Below are 11,806 nucleotides of genomic sequence, written 5' to 3'. Positions count from 1 at the left end.
AGGGGACTCAGGGCGGCTAACAACTTATAGGGAGGGGATACAAGCAGTAACATATAACATAACACATAATTAAAAATAAACAACATTCATTCAGCATTCGGGTGGGGGCGAATCAAATCTTTACCCCCAGGCCTGGCGGGATAGCCAGCTCTTGAGGGCTGCGCGGAAGGTCTGAAGGGTGGTGAGGGTACGAATCTCCATGGGGAGATCATTCCAGAGGGTCGGAGCTGCTACTGAAAAGGCTCTCCTCCGCGTAGTGGCCAGCCGGCACTGGCTGGCAGATGGCACTCGGAGGAGGCCTAATCTATGAGATCTAATCGGTCTCGAGGAGGTAATTGGCAGGAGGCGGTCTCTCAAGTACCCAGATCCACTACCATGAAGGGCTTTATAGGTGGTAAGAAGCACCTTGAAGCGCACACGGAGATCAACAGGTAGCCAGTGCAGCTCGCGGAGGATAGGTGTTATGTGGGTGAACCGAGGTGCACCCACAATCACTCGCGCGGCCGCATTCTGGACTAGCTGAAGTCGCCGGATGCTCTTCAAGGGCATGTAGAGCACGTTGCAGTATTCCAGCCTAGAGGTCACGAGGGCGTGAGTGACTGTTGTGAGGGCCTCCCGATTCAGGTAGGGTCGCAACTGGCGCACCAGGCGAACCTGGGCAAATGCCCCCCTGGTCACAGCCGACAGGTGGTAATCAAAGGTCAGCTGTGGGTCCAGGAGGACTCCCAAGTTGCGAACCCTGTCTGAGGGGTGTAAAATTTGGCCCCCCAGCCTGAGCGATGGAACGCTAACCAAATTATTGGGAGGGAAACACAACAGCCACTCGATCTTTTCCGGGTTGAGTACAAGCTTGTTAGCCCGCATCCAGTCCCTGATGGCCTCAAGGCCCTGGCTCATCACGTCCACCGCTTCATTGAGTTGGCACGGGGCGGACAGATACAGCTGCATATCGTCCGCATATTGATGGTATCTTATCCCGTGCCTCCGAATGATCTCGCCCAGCGGTTTCATGTAGATGTTAAATAGTACGGGGGACAGGACCGACCCCTGCGGCACCCCATATGTTAGGGGCCTCGTGGTCGATCTCTGTCCCCTGACCAACACCGACTGCGACCTGTCTGAGAGGTAGGAGGAGAACCACTGCAAAACAGTGCCTCCCACCCCCACCTCCCGCAGTCGTCGCAGAAGGATACCATGGTCGATGGTATCGAAAGCCGCCGAGAGGTCAAGAAGAACCAAGATGGAGGTGTGGCCTCCATCCCTGGCTCTCCAGAGATCATCGGTCAATGTGACCAAAGCGGTTTCTGTGCTGTAACCAGGTCTGAAGCCGGACTGGAAGGGGTCCAGGTAATCGGCTTCCTCCAAGGACCGCTGAAGCTGGTAGGCCTGCTTAACAGATAATCTGTTCCCAGTAGGTTACATCTTTACATTTTTTTTCTTTTTTAAAAAAAAAATCATCCAAAAGTTGACTACAATAAAGTAATTTAAAAACAGCAAAGTCTACTGGTCCATCTTACTGGTCCATCTTTCTATTAACTTGTATCTTATCACTTGTAAGTGTTGTGGCCCACCAGCGGCCAGCATAGTTGGAAAGTGAAGAAGTTGGGGAGGAGCATGGGCCAGTCCTGGAGGCTAGGGAAGGTTCGGACAAGGACTCTGCATCAGAGGCAGAGATAGGGCCGAGGCCATCTGGCAGTGATCAGGTGCCTATGGAGCGAGACAGCAGTGAGGCAGAGGAACAGCTAGAGCCTGTTTCCTGTCTGTGTATGTGCAGAGCTGCCAGAAGAAAGGAGCAACTCAGAAATCAGTGTAGACCTGGGAATAAAGTCACAGGCGGAAGGTGATTGGCCCCTCCAATAGGAAATAAAGAGGAGCGGAAGGGGAGTGGGCTTTTGCAGGAAACAATTCGTTCATTCAGTCGTTAGATTTCTTTAGAGGAGTGTGAAGATCTGTCCGTGAATCTCAGAAACTCTGTGCCCAGTCTTTCCTTGCACAGCACTGCATTTGGGAAATATTTATGTACAGGGAGCTGCAGCAGAGGGATAAAAGAGCCACATGCGGCTCCAGAGCCACAGGTTACTGGCCTCTGGTTTAACACCTAGGTCGTTAGTTGAACTAATGCAAAATTTTTGTTCTTATTATAAGGAACCAACAACTTTGCTGTTTCTTTTTTATCCACCCCATCATCATTTTAAGTAGACATGGACTTGTTCTTAATCTATTTTTTCCCCTGACTTTCTATGCATTTCTGGCTTTCTATGCATTTCAAAACCAAACTTGCACATGCCTTAAATATAAACGGTGCTTGATCTTCTCACCATGGATGGCACTTTGTTTTGAAACAGGAACATTTACACTTCATAGGAGGGAAGGGGAAGTCAACACAGGTCCCAGATGGGTCATGGTTTGGAAACTATTCTTCCAAAAACAGCATCTGGCCCATTTCAGTGGTTAACGGCTGTTCTCCTGGTTGTGCTGCATTCCCCAATGATTGTGAGCATGAAATTTCAATAAAGTCTTTGGGACTTGCACAGCTTTGCATAGCTGGATGTTGTATGTGTCTACCAAGTGCCTACTGAGTGCAGATGCATTGCCAAGCCATCTTGCTAAACCTTATTTTATGTTTTTTTATTATAAGTCAAACATCACATTTAGAGTCACAGCTACTCAATCCATGCTATGAGAGAGAGAGAGAGAGAGGGGGAGGGAGGGAGGGAGGGAGGGAGAGGGAGGGAGAGGGAGAGGGAGGGAGAGGGAGAGGTAGGGAGGGGGAGAGAGGGAGAGAGAGTGAGAGGGAGGGAGAGAGGGGGAAGGGAGGGAGAGAGAGGGGGAGGGAGAGAGAGGGAGGAATAGGAATAGGAATAAGTTTATTTATAGGCTGCCCTTTTCCCTGAGGGGACTCAGGGAGGCTAACAACTTGTATGGGAGGGGGGTACATACAGTAACATATAACATAACACGTAATTAAAAGAATAACAACATTCATTCAGCATTCGGGTGGGGGCGAATCAAATCTTTACCCCCAGGCCTGACGGGATAGCCAGTTCTTGAGGGCTGCGCGGAAGGTCTGAAGGGTGGTGAGGGTACGAATCTCCACGGGGAGATCGTTCCAAAGGGTCGGAGCTGCTACTGAAAAGGGAGAGGGAAGGAGAGGGAGGGGGAGGGAGGGGGAGGGAGGGACAGAGAGAGAGGGAGAGAGAGGATGAGGAAGAGGGAGGGAGAGAGGGAGAGGGAGAGGGAGAGGGAGAGGGAGAGGGAGAGAGGGAGGGAGGGAGGGAGGGAGGGAGGGAGGGAGGGAGGGAGAGAGAGAGAGAGAGAGAGAGAGAGAGAGAGAGAGAGAGAGAATCAACCACAACATTACATGAAGTTATATGGGACTTATAAGTGGTTTGCATCCTCCATGCAAAAAAGAAACATTTTAGAAGGAAAAGAAGAGCTCCTGTACATTGGTGGGATTCACTTACCTCCGCTACTGGTTTGCAAATGTGAGCGCGCATGTGCAGAAGGTGTCACATTACGTTGGAGCAGGTGGACAAAGCCTCCAGCAGCAGCTGCTGCTACCAGTTCTCCTGAACTGGTAAGGACTGGATGAAAAACCACCTCTGCTCCTGTAACAAATGGACAGGACATAATTAAGATCTGAAAATAGGCCATTTGGAAGAAGAAGCTAAATTTTTACCTCTTCAAGAATAAGGGATAGTAGAACAGGAAAAATGTCCTTAGAATCGAACATTTGTCTTCGTATGTTCCTTTATTGCTTTGTTTTATAGAATATATACATAGCATTAGAGCAGGGGTGTCAAACTCGGCTTCGTCGCGGTGATGTCATATGACGTATCATGACTTTTCCTCCCTTCGCTAAATCTGGCATGGGTGTGGCCATCACATGATGCATCTGGCCCACAGGCCACGAGTTTGACAGCCTTGCATTAGGTCAGAGGTCGGCAACCTTAAAGACTTTTGTGATTCAAAGAGCCACAAACGTTTTAACTGGAAGCCCCCCGTTCAATTTTGAAGCCAACCAGAAGTCCGGTTCCCCCACTATAGTCTCCTCCTTGCGCAGCACCCTTTTTCTTCTTCCTGTCCTAACCGAAAGCCCTATCAATTGCGGAGTTGACTGGAAACAGGGAGCCACAGCAGAGGGACGAAAGAGCCACATGCAGCTCCAGAGCCGACCCCTGCCTTAGGGCATTGATTACATAATGACAGGCTTAGCAGCCTTGAGAAGCCAACATGAATTTTACAAGTGAAAATTCGAACAAAATGGCTAGCTGAGGAATTCTGGGAGCGGAAGTTTACAAATCCTAAAGTAGCCAAGGTTGGAGATCCCTGACATAGAGGGATTCAAATTTATTCAATTAGATAGAATAAACCTCTGCTTTTAATATAGTTATGTATTTGATTACTAATATTGATAAAGCACTTTCATCAACATTTTTTTGCTATTGTTCACAGGTGGTATTCAGTAGATTCGGACCAGTTCTGGAGAAGTGATAGTGGAAATTTTGAGTAGTTCGGAGAACCAGTAAATACCATTCTGACTGGCCCCACCCAATCTATTCTCTGCCTCCCGAGTCCCAGCTGATCTTGAGGAAATGGAGATTTTACAGTATCCTTTCCTGGAGTGGGGAGGGAATGGAGATTTTATAGTATCCTTTCCTAGAGTGGGGAGGGAATGGAGATTTTACAGTATCCTTCCCTGGAGTGGAGAGGGAATGGAGATTTTGCAGTATCCTTCCCCTGCAGTGGGGAGGAAATGGAGATTTTACAGTATCCTTCTCTGGAGTGGGGAGGGAATGGAGATTTTGCAGTATCCTTCCCCTGCAGTGGGGAGGGAATGGAGATTTTACAGTATCCTTCCCCTGGAGTGCGGAGGGAATTGAGATTTTACAGTGTCCTTCTCTGGAGTGGGGAAGAAATGGGGATTTTACAGTATCCTTTCCTGGAGTGGGGAGGGAATGGAGATTTTACAGTATCCTTCTCTGGAGTGGGGAGGGAATGGAGATTTTACAGTATCCTTCTCTGGAGTGTGGAGGGAATGGAGATTTTACAGTATCCTTTCCTGGAGTGGAGAGGGAATGGGGATTTTACAGTATCTTTCCTCTGCCATGTCCACCAATCCATACTCACCAATCCATACCACACCCACCAAGCCACACCCACAGAACCAGTCGTAAAAAAAAAAATTGAATCCCTCCACTGTTGCTGTTCCCTTCTGAAAAATCCTCTGCATATCTCTTAGTCACCAATAAGGCAAAAGGAGTTATCTCTGCCCAAAAAAAAAAGCAGAATTGGGAAAAGACTGTGTGGAGTGTAAAACAAAATTTATGGCTAGGCTTAACGTTTACGGTGCAATTTTTGGACTTCTTGCAGGTCAACTCATTAAAGTTAAAGGAAGTAGTATGTGCGCTGAAAGAAAATTTAAGGTGATGGCTACAGAAAGTTGCTGGTCATGGAAGAACAACCGGTAGCAGTTTGAGATGACCAGGGGTGAAGAGATACAGAAGATCAAGCCAGAAGTCATGTCTAGAGAAGAGAAATGAATCAAAGGATAATTCAGAAAGTAGGATGGTGGAAAGAGCCAGAATTGAAGATCAAGGAAAGAAAGCAGCAGAGATCACTATCCAAAATGAAAACTACAGTTAGGCCAACTGATCAAAATAGCACATCAACATTCAAGAAAACCATCTGTCATTTTTCACTCCAGAGAGGTCCAGTAACCCTTTAATCTTATGTCTTCCTAGATATTACCATCCATCGCCCTCTGCACATGTCCAGATACTTGTCACCTGACTTAATACAGGTAGTCCTTAATTTACAACAGTTCATTCAGTGACTGTTCTAAGTTACAACTGAAAAAAGGGGATTTATGACCATTTTTCACCCCTTCTGGCCATTGCAGCATCTCCAATGATCACATGATTTAGATTCGGATGCTTGACAACTGACTCGCATTTATGACGGTTGCCGTGTCATGGAGTCGTGTGATCATCTCCTGCAAACTTCTGACAAGCAAAATCCCTGGGGAAACCAGATTCACTTAACAACTGTGTTACTAATTTAAGAATTGCAGTGATTCACGTAACACGTGTGGCAGTGGTGGGTTTCACATTTTTTTAGAACCTCTTCTGTAGGTGTGGCCTGCTTTGTGGGAGTGGCTTGCCGGCCATGTGACTGGGTGGGAGTGGCTTGCCAGCCATGTGACTGGGTGGGCGTGGCCAACTTGTGGTGGAACTCACTTAACAACGCTCTTGCTTAGTAGCCAAAATGTTGGCTCAGGAACTCTGGCATTTGAAGCACGCAAGTCTTAAAGCTGTCAAGTTACAAGACCCTCGCACCCCTAACCCTTTAGAAAAAAACCCCAGGGGTGTTCAAACTTGACAGCTTTAAGACTTGTGGACTTCAACTCCCAGAATTCCTCCTCTTGCTCTTCATCTTGATGATGTGTGGACGGGCGGGGGGAGGGAGCTGGAACAGGTTCTAAACGGCACTGTAGATTTGTGGAACCTCTTCTATAGAAGAGGTTAGAACTGGCAGAAACCCAACCCTGACGTGTGGTGAGAAAAGTCGTAAAAAAGCGGGGCAAAAACTCACTTAACAAGTTTCCCGCCTAACAACATAAATGTTGGGTTCAATTGTGGTCATAGGTAGAGGACTACTTGTATGCAAGTATAATAATGAGTATGAGCCATGGTGGCACAGTGGTTAGAGTGCAGTACTGCAGGCTACTTCTGCTGCCTGCCGGCTGCCTGCAATTTGGCAATTCAAATCTCTCCAGGCTCAAGGCTGACTCAGCTTTCCATCCTTCCGAGGTGGGTAAAATGAGGACCCAGATTGTTGGGGACAAGAGGCTGATTCTGTAAACCACTTAGAAAGGATTGTAAAGCACTGTAAAGTGCTGTATAAGTCTAAGTGCTATTCCTAGTGCTACAATGATATCCTCTTGTTTAGATACGGCAATTGGGACAATTTGTTGTTAAATACCTGGCAAGGCCATGAATATGGATGGTTCACGGTGGGAGCAATGCAACCCTGAGATGCAATAATAATAACAGGTGCAGACCTTGAAATGGAAACTGTAATTTCACGAGTAGAAACATCATGATCGTAACTGTGGATCTCGTTATATCTGATTAATTTGTCATAAGTAAAATTAATAAGAGAGGTGCCCACTGTTTTACATTCTAGGAAGTAGGGCTTAGAACCAAGGATATATAGCCAAATGCTCTTCCTGTTGAAACCAAAGTTCCTGCATTCAGATGACTTTCTGATACCGTGTTTCCCCGAAAATAAGAGAGGGTCTTATTTTCTTTTGACCCCTGAAATAAGCACTTGGCCTTATTTTCGGGGAAGTCTTATTATTTTTGAAGTGCAGGAGGTGGCGTGCCTGGTCACCTCATGGCTGCTGCTGCGTTGGTGTATTTTCGGGAAGGGCTTATTATCCAGGGAGGTCTTATTTTCAGGGATCTCTTATTATTTTTGAGGTGCAGGAAGTGGCAAGCGTGGTCACCTCATGGTTGCTGTTATGTTACCTTATTTCCAGGGAGGGCTTATTTTCAGGGGGGTTAGTCCATGTGCTCAAAAGCCCAATTGGGCTTATTATCTGGGGAGGGCTTATTTTCAGGAAAACAGGGTTTGGGAAACATGAGGATTCTGAACTCATGGGTTGAACAGGCAGCAACAACACACACACACACACACACACATACACATATACACACATACATACCTGAGAGAGACCACCTCCTGCCGATTACCTCTCTCAGACCAATTAGATCGCACAGGTTGGGTCTCCTCTGGATTCCATCTGCCAGCCAATGTCGGCTGGCGACTCCCCGGGGGAGAGCCTTCTCTGTTGCAGCTCCGGCCCTCTGGAACGAGCTCGCTGTTGAGATCCGGACCCTTACTACCCTCCCGGCCTTCCGCAAAGCCACCAAGTCCTGGCTGTTCCAGCAGGCTGGGGGGGAGCTGAGAAGCATTTACCTCCACAGAAATTGTGAATGTTGGTTTTGTTTTTAATATGCTGTCTTTGTCTCGTTCTCCCCTTTCCCTTGTCTTTTGTGAGCCGCCCGGAGTCCTCCGGGAGTGGGCGGCATACAAGACAAATTAAAAAAAAAATAAGAAGAAAAACATGAACTGGAAATAAAGGAATAGATTTCATACAATAGTAATCTTTAAATTTGGACAACATTTCCACGAAACGTACCTGCTTCAGTTGCCTTTTAGGAACAATTCAGGGAGATAACTTCTCCATTACCTTTTCTCAAATGATAGCTGCAGTGCCCCCAAGAAAATTGTGCCAAGTAGAAAGCAATTCAATACATTCGGATACATTTGGAATATTGACACCGAAGAGGTCTTTCAGTGTTATTTCATTTCTCCTTCTCTCTTGCCTTACCCTCAGGCTCTTGCTGACAAATTAATATCACCGTGTCACCCGTATTTGGATTAGTTATTCTGTCCATGCCAAGAATAGCCTAAAAGAGATGGACCTCTGTGTACATTTTGTTTTGAAGATAGTCAAAGTCACCTTGGCTGGGGATAGGGGAAAAAGAGAGAGAGAGAGAGAGAGAGAGAGAGAGAGAGAGGCCCTTTGTTTGAATAACATGTATGTTGTTCTAAATTTATAAAGGCTGTCAGATCAGAACTGCTAAATGAGCAGTAACCAGAGGAATAGTCTTTGAAATGGAAATTTACATTCATCATTAAATCAATTTATTCATTTATAGTGATTAGAATCAACCCTAGTTCAGGTAGCTGTTTCTTCACTGTCATAAACAAGAAAAGTGCACGCTGGGTTTTTGGGAATTAAATTGTAGCCTTGCCCCGAAGTGTTTTCTTCCCAGAGGTTCAAACCGTTGACTCAAATCAGACTGGGTTATCATGGTGATGAATTCCTGGATAGGTTATTCTATTTCAGACTTCCGATCCTATCACAACATTAGAAAATCTACAACTGTGTTGATGAACCTTTTCAGCACCGAGTGCCAAAACGGGAGCGTGTGAGTGGGGGAGTACCGGAAAATGGAAGAGGAGCTCCCTGGCATGCACATGCAGAAGTACCAGAAACCAGGCACTTCCTGGTACGTATGCACGTACCAGGAAGCTTACCTAATAGGCTTTTACTTTCGTGAAAATAGAGGTATCAGAGTCCATCAAACAGTCCAAGTCATACACGGTTAAGACAGTCAGTCATCAACGTCTTTCAGTTAAGGGATAATCCAAATAACATAGTCCATAATCATACAAACAGTCCAGCACTCAAAGTTTGCTAACAGTTGCAAAACTTACAATAGCTCACGGCACTTTCTAACAGCCAGCTTCCAAAAACACTCAGATCAGATCAGCCCAGCATCTAACAAACAGAGAGCTAACAGTCATTCTGGCTCCCTCTTATGGCCGATTGAGGAAAACAGCAACCAATCACATTTTACAGTATGATTTAAAGAAACAGGTACAGCATTGTTACATGATTTATATATTGCCAACCCAACTGTTAGATTATATTCCTAACACTGTACCTCTGGTTTCTGGTGTGCACATGCGCACCAGTCACCTGATCTTCCAGTTTCTGGTGCCCATGCATGCATGAAGACCCCTTGGCTGGTATGTGTGCACTGGAAAACAGAACCTCAGACCCCAGTGCACATATATGTGCCAGGGAGCTGCTCTTCCAGTTTCCAGCACTCCTGCATGCACGAAGGTCGGCTGGCCGGGGTGCGTGTGCGCACCCAAACCCAGAAGAGCAATGGGCAATGACTGGAGTGTTCAGAGAGATGGCTCTGTGTGCCACTTCCAGAACATGTGCCATAGGTTTGCCATCACAGACCTACAACTAAGGTCCCTGCTCAATGTCTCCCGGGCATGCACATTTTAGAATAGCTGTGAGTTTGTGGTTTGAATTTGTTTTACTGTATGTCTTCACTTTAACAAAGTGAAGAAAGGGCAGGATTTCAATCAGTAGCCATGCATAGATTCCTGTAAACATGGACACTTTGAATGCATCATCACCATCTTTTAGCGACCCTATAATTCCTTGCGGGTTGGAGACTGGGCCACTGAATGGAGCTTGCAGAGAGTTTTAATGGCCAGATGCCCTTCCTGTTGCCAATGTGGAGTTTTGTTCAGCGGACATATTTTCATTGTTCCCAGAGAGAGAAATATCTGTCTCTACCTAGCATCGAACTCACAGCCCCCTGATTGTGAGACGAGAGCTCCACCTCTAGGCCACTGAACCATTCCGGAAACTTTGAATGTATGGCTGTGCTACATACAAACAAGATGCAGGGCTCTTCAGATATCAAACAGTCATACATAAAAATATTGAAACAAGACCTCATCATAGCAGCTTCCGTATCCTTCATATTCCTCAACTTCTAAAACAAATGGCTTATTGTCAAGGATCTTTATCTCCAGGATACATTTCATAAGTCCTGCTGTCAAAATATCCAAAGGATTTGGGGACATGAGTGGCACAACACTGCTGCCAATGTATTCAATGTTAAAGTTCTTGACTAGGTTTTTACGAATTACTTTCCTGTCTCCGGGGAATTCTGGAATTGCATCAGCTTGACTTTGGACTCCATTTAACCTTATCATCTTACTTCTGATATTCATTAAAGTCATTTATCACTTTCAAATTTGTACTTAATAATGCAGGGAGGCCTATTTTTAGAGTGATGGTCAATTATCATTGCAGGGTTAACAAGGAAAGCATTAATTAAGACTGCATCATGTGTCTCCTTCCTTCAGTTCCTGCTCATCTGGAGGAGATCTTTTCAGGCTCTATTTTGCCAAGGAATCCTTGGGCAACCTTGATGAAATCTTGGTGTGTGTCACGCCCATGTCAGAGCCTGGATCTGAGGGGAATACAAGCTGGAAACTGAGCCGATAGAGATTGAGGAGGAGGCTTGGTTGTCTTCAGAAGAAAAATGGGGAAGGCCAGGGACTTTCAGGATTAGGACAGTTTGTAAACAGGAGGAACGGAGGCAGGATGAAAATGAGAGACAGAGCTCAGGCGAGAAGCAAGGGCCACCCCCTCCTGATCCAAGAGCACAGAGAGTGGAGAGAAGGCGAGAACAGTGCAGACTGAGCAAGCTACTTGGGAGAAGAGTGCCCCGCCCATCTTCACAAGGCACAGCTGGGGAATGAGACTTAAGGAGACACTGCATTTGTCGGGAACAAACACTGAGTTCCTGAAGTGTTCAATGATGATGTTTGAACTTTCCAAAAAGTCCTTGCATTCCTTCTGGTATTCTGGACTAATTACCTGGATCTTTTGCTTTCTGAACTCCTTGATTTGCCCTGCTGGATTCATTGCGGCCCAGTATGGGGCTGGATTATTTGCAGCCAGAGGCTGCTTGAGGTTTGTGTAGTGGTTTGTTATCACTCTGCTCTGAAATTTGTCAGAAACATGGAAGCATTTGGGGAACTTTGGAGCAATAAAGGAGTGATTTGACCTGCCATGCCCTGAGTCATCCCCGTGCCATGCCCTGGGTCATCACAGCATGTTTCAGAACAGTCTCTTATTAGTCAAAAAACTTTCTTGACCAATCTTTGTTGGAGCCTTTATTAAAGAGCTAATGTTTCCAAAATCCAACAGTTTGTACTGCATAAAAAGAGGGCAATGAGACAGGAGATGGAAGGAATTACAATTAAAAAACCTAAGTTTAGTGTCTTCTCTTTCGTTGCCTATTCCAATAAGCTAACTAAAAATACACAAAAAGTCCTGGGTTCATTTCACTTGACAGTCTCCTTTCTCAACTCTTGGTTGAAAGGTGTTGAATTCATTCATCCTTCATTTCCA

Source organism: Thamnophis elegans, chromosome 11 (genome assembly GCF_009769535.1).
Source record: "Thamnophis elegans isolate rThaEle1 chromosome 11, rThaEle1.pri, whole genome shotgun sequence".
Classification (NCBI taxonomy): Eukaryota; Metazoa; Chordata; class Lepidosauria; order Squamata; family Colubridae; genus Thamnophis; species Thamnophis elegans.
This window is presented reverse-complemented; position numbering follows the sequence as displayed.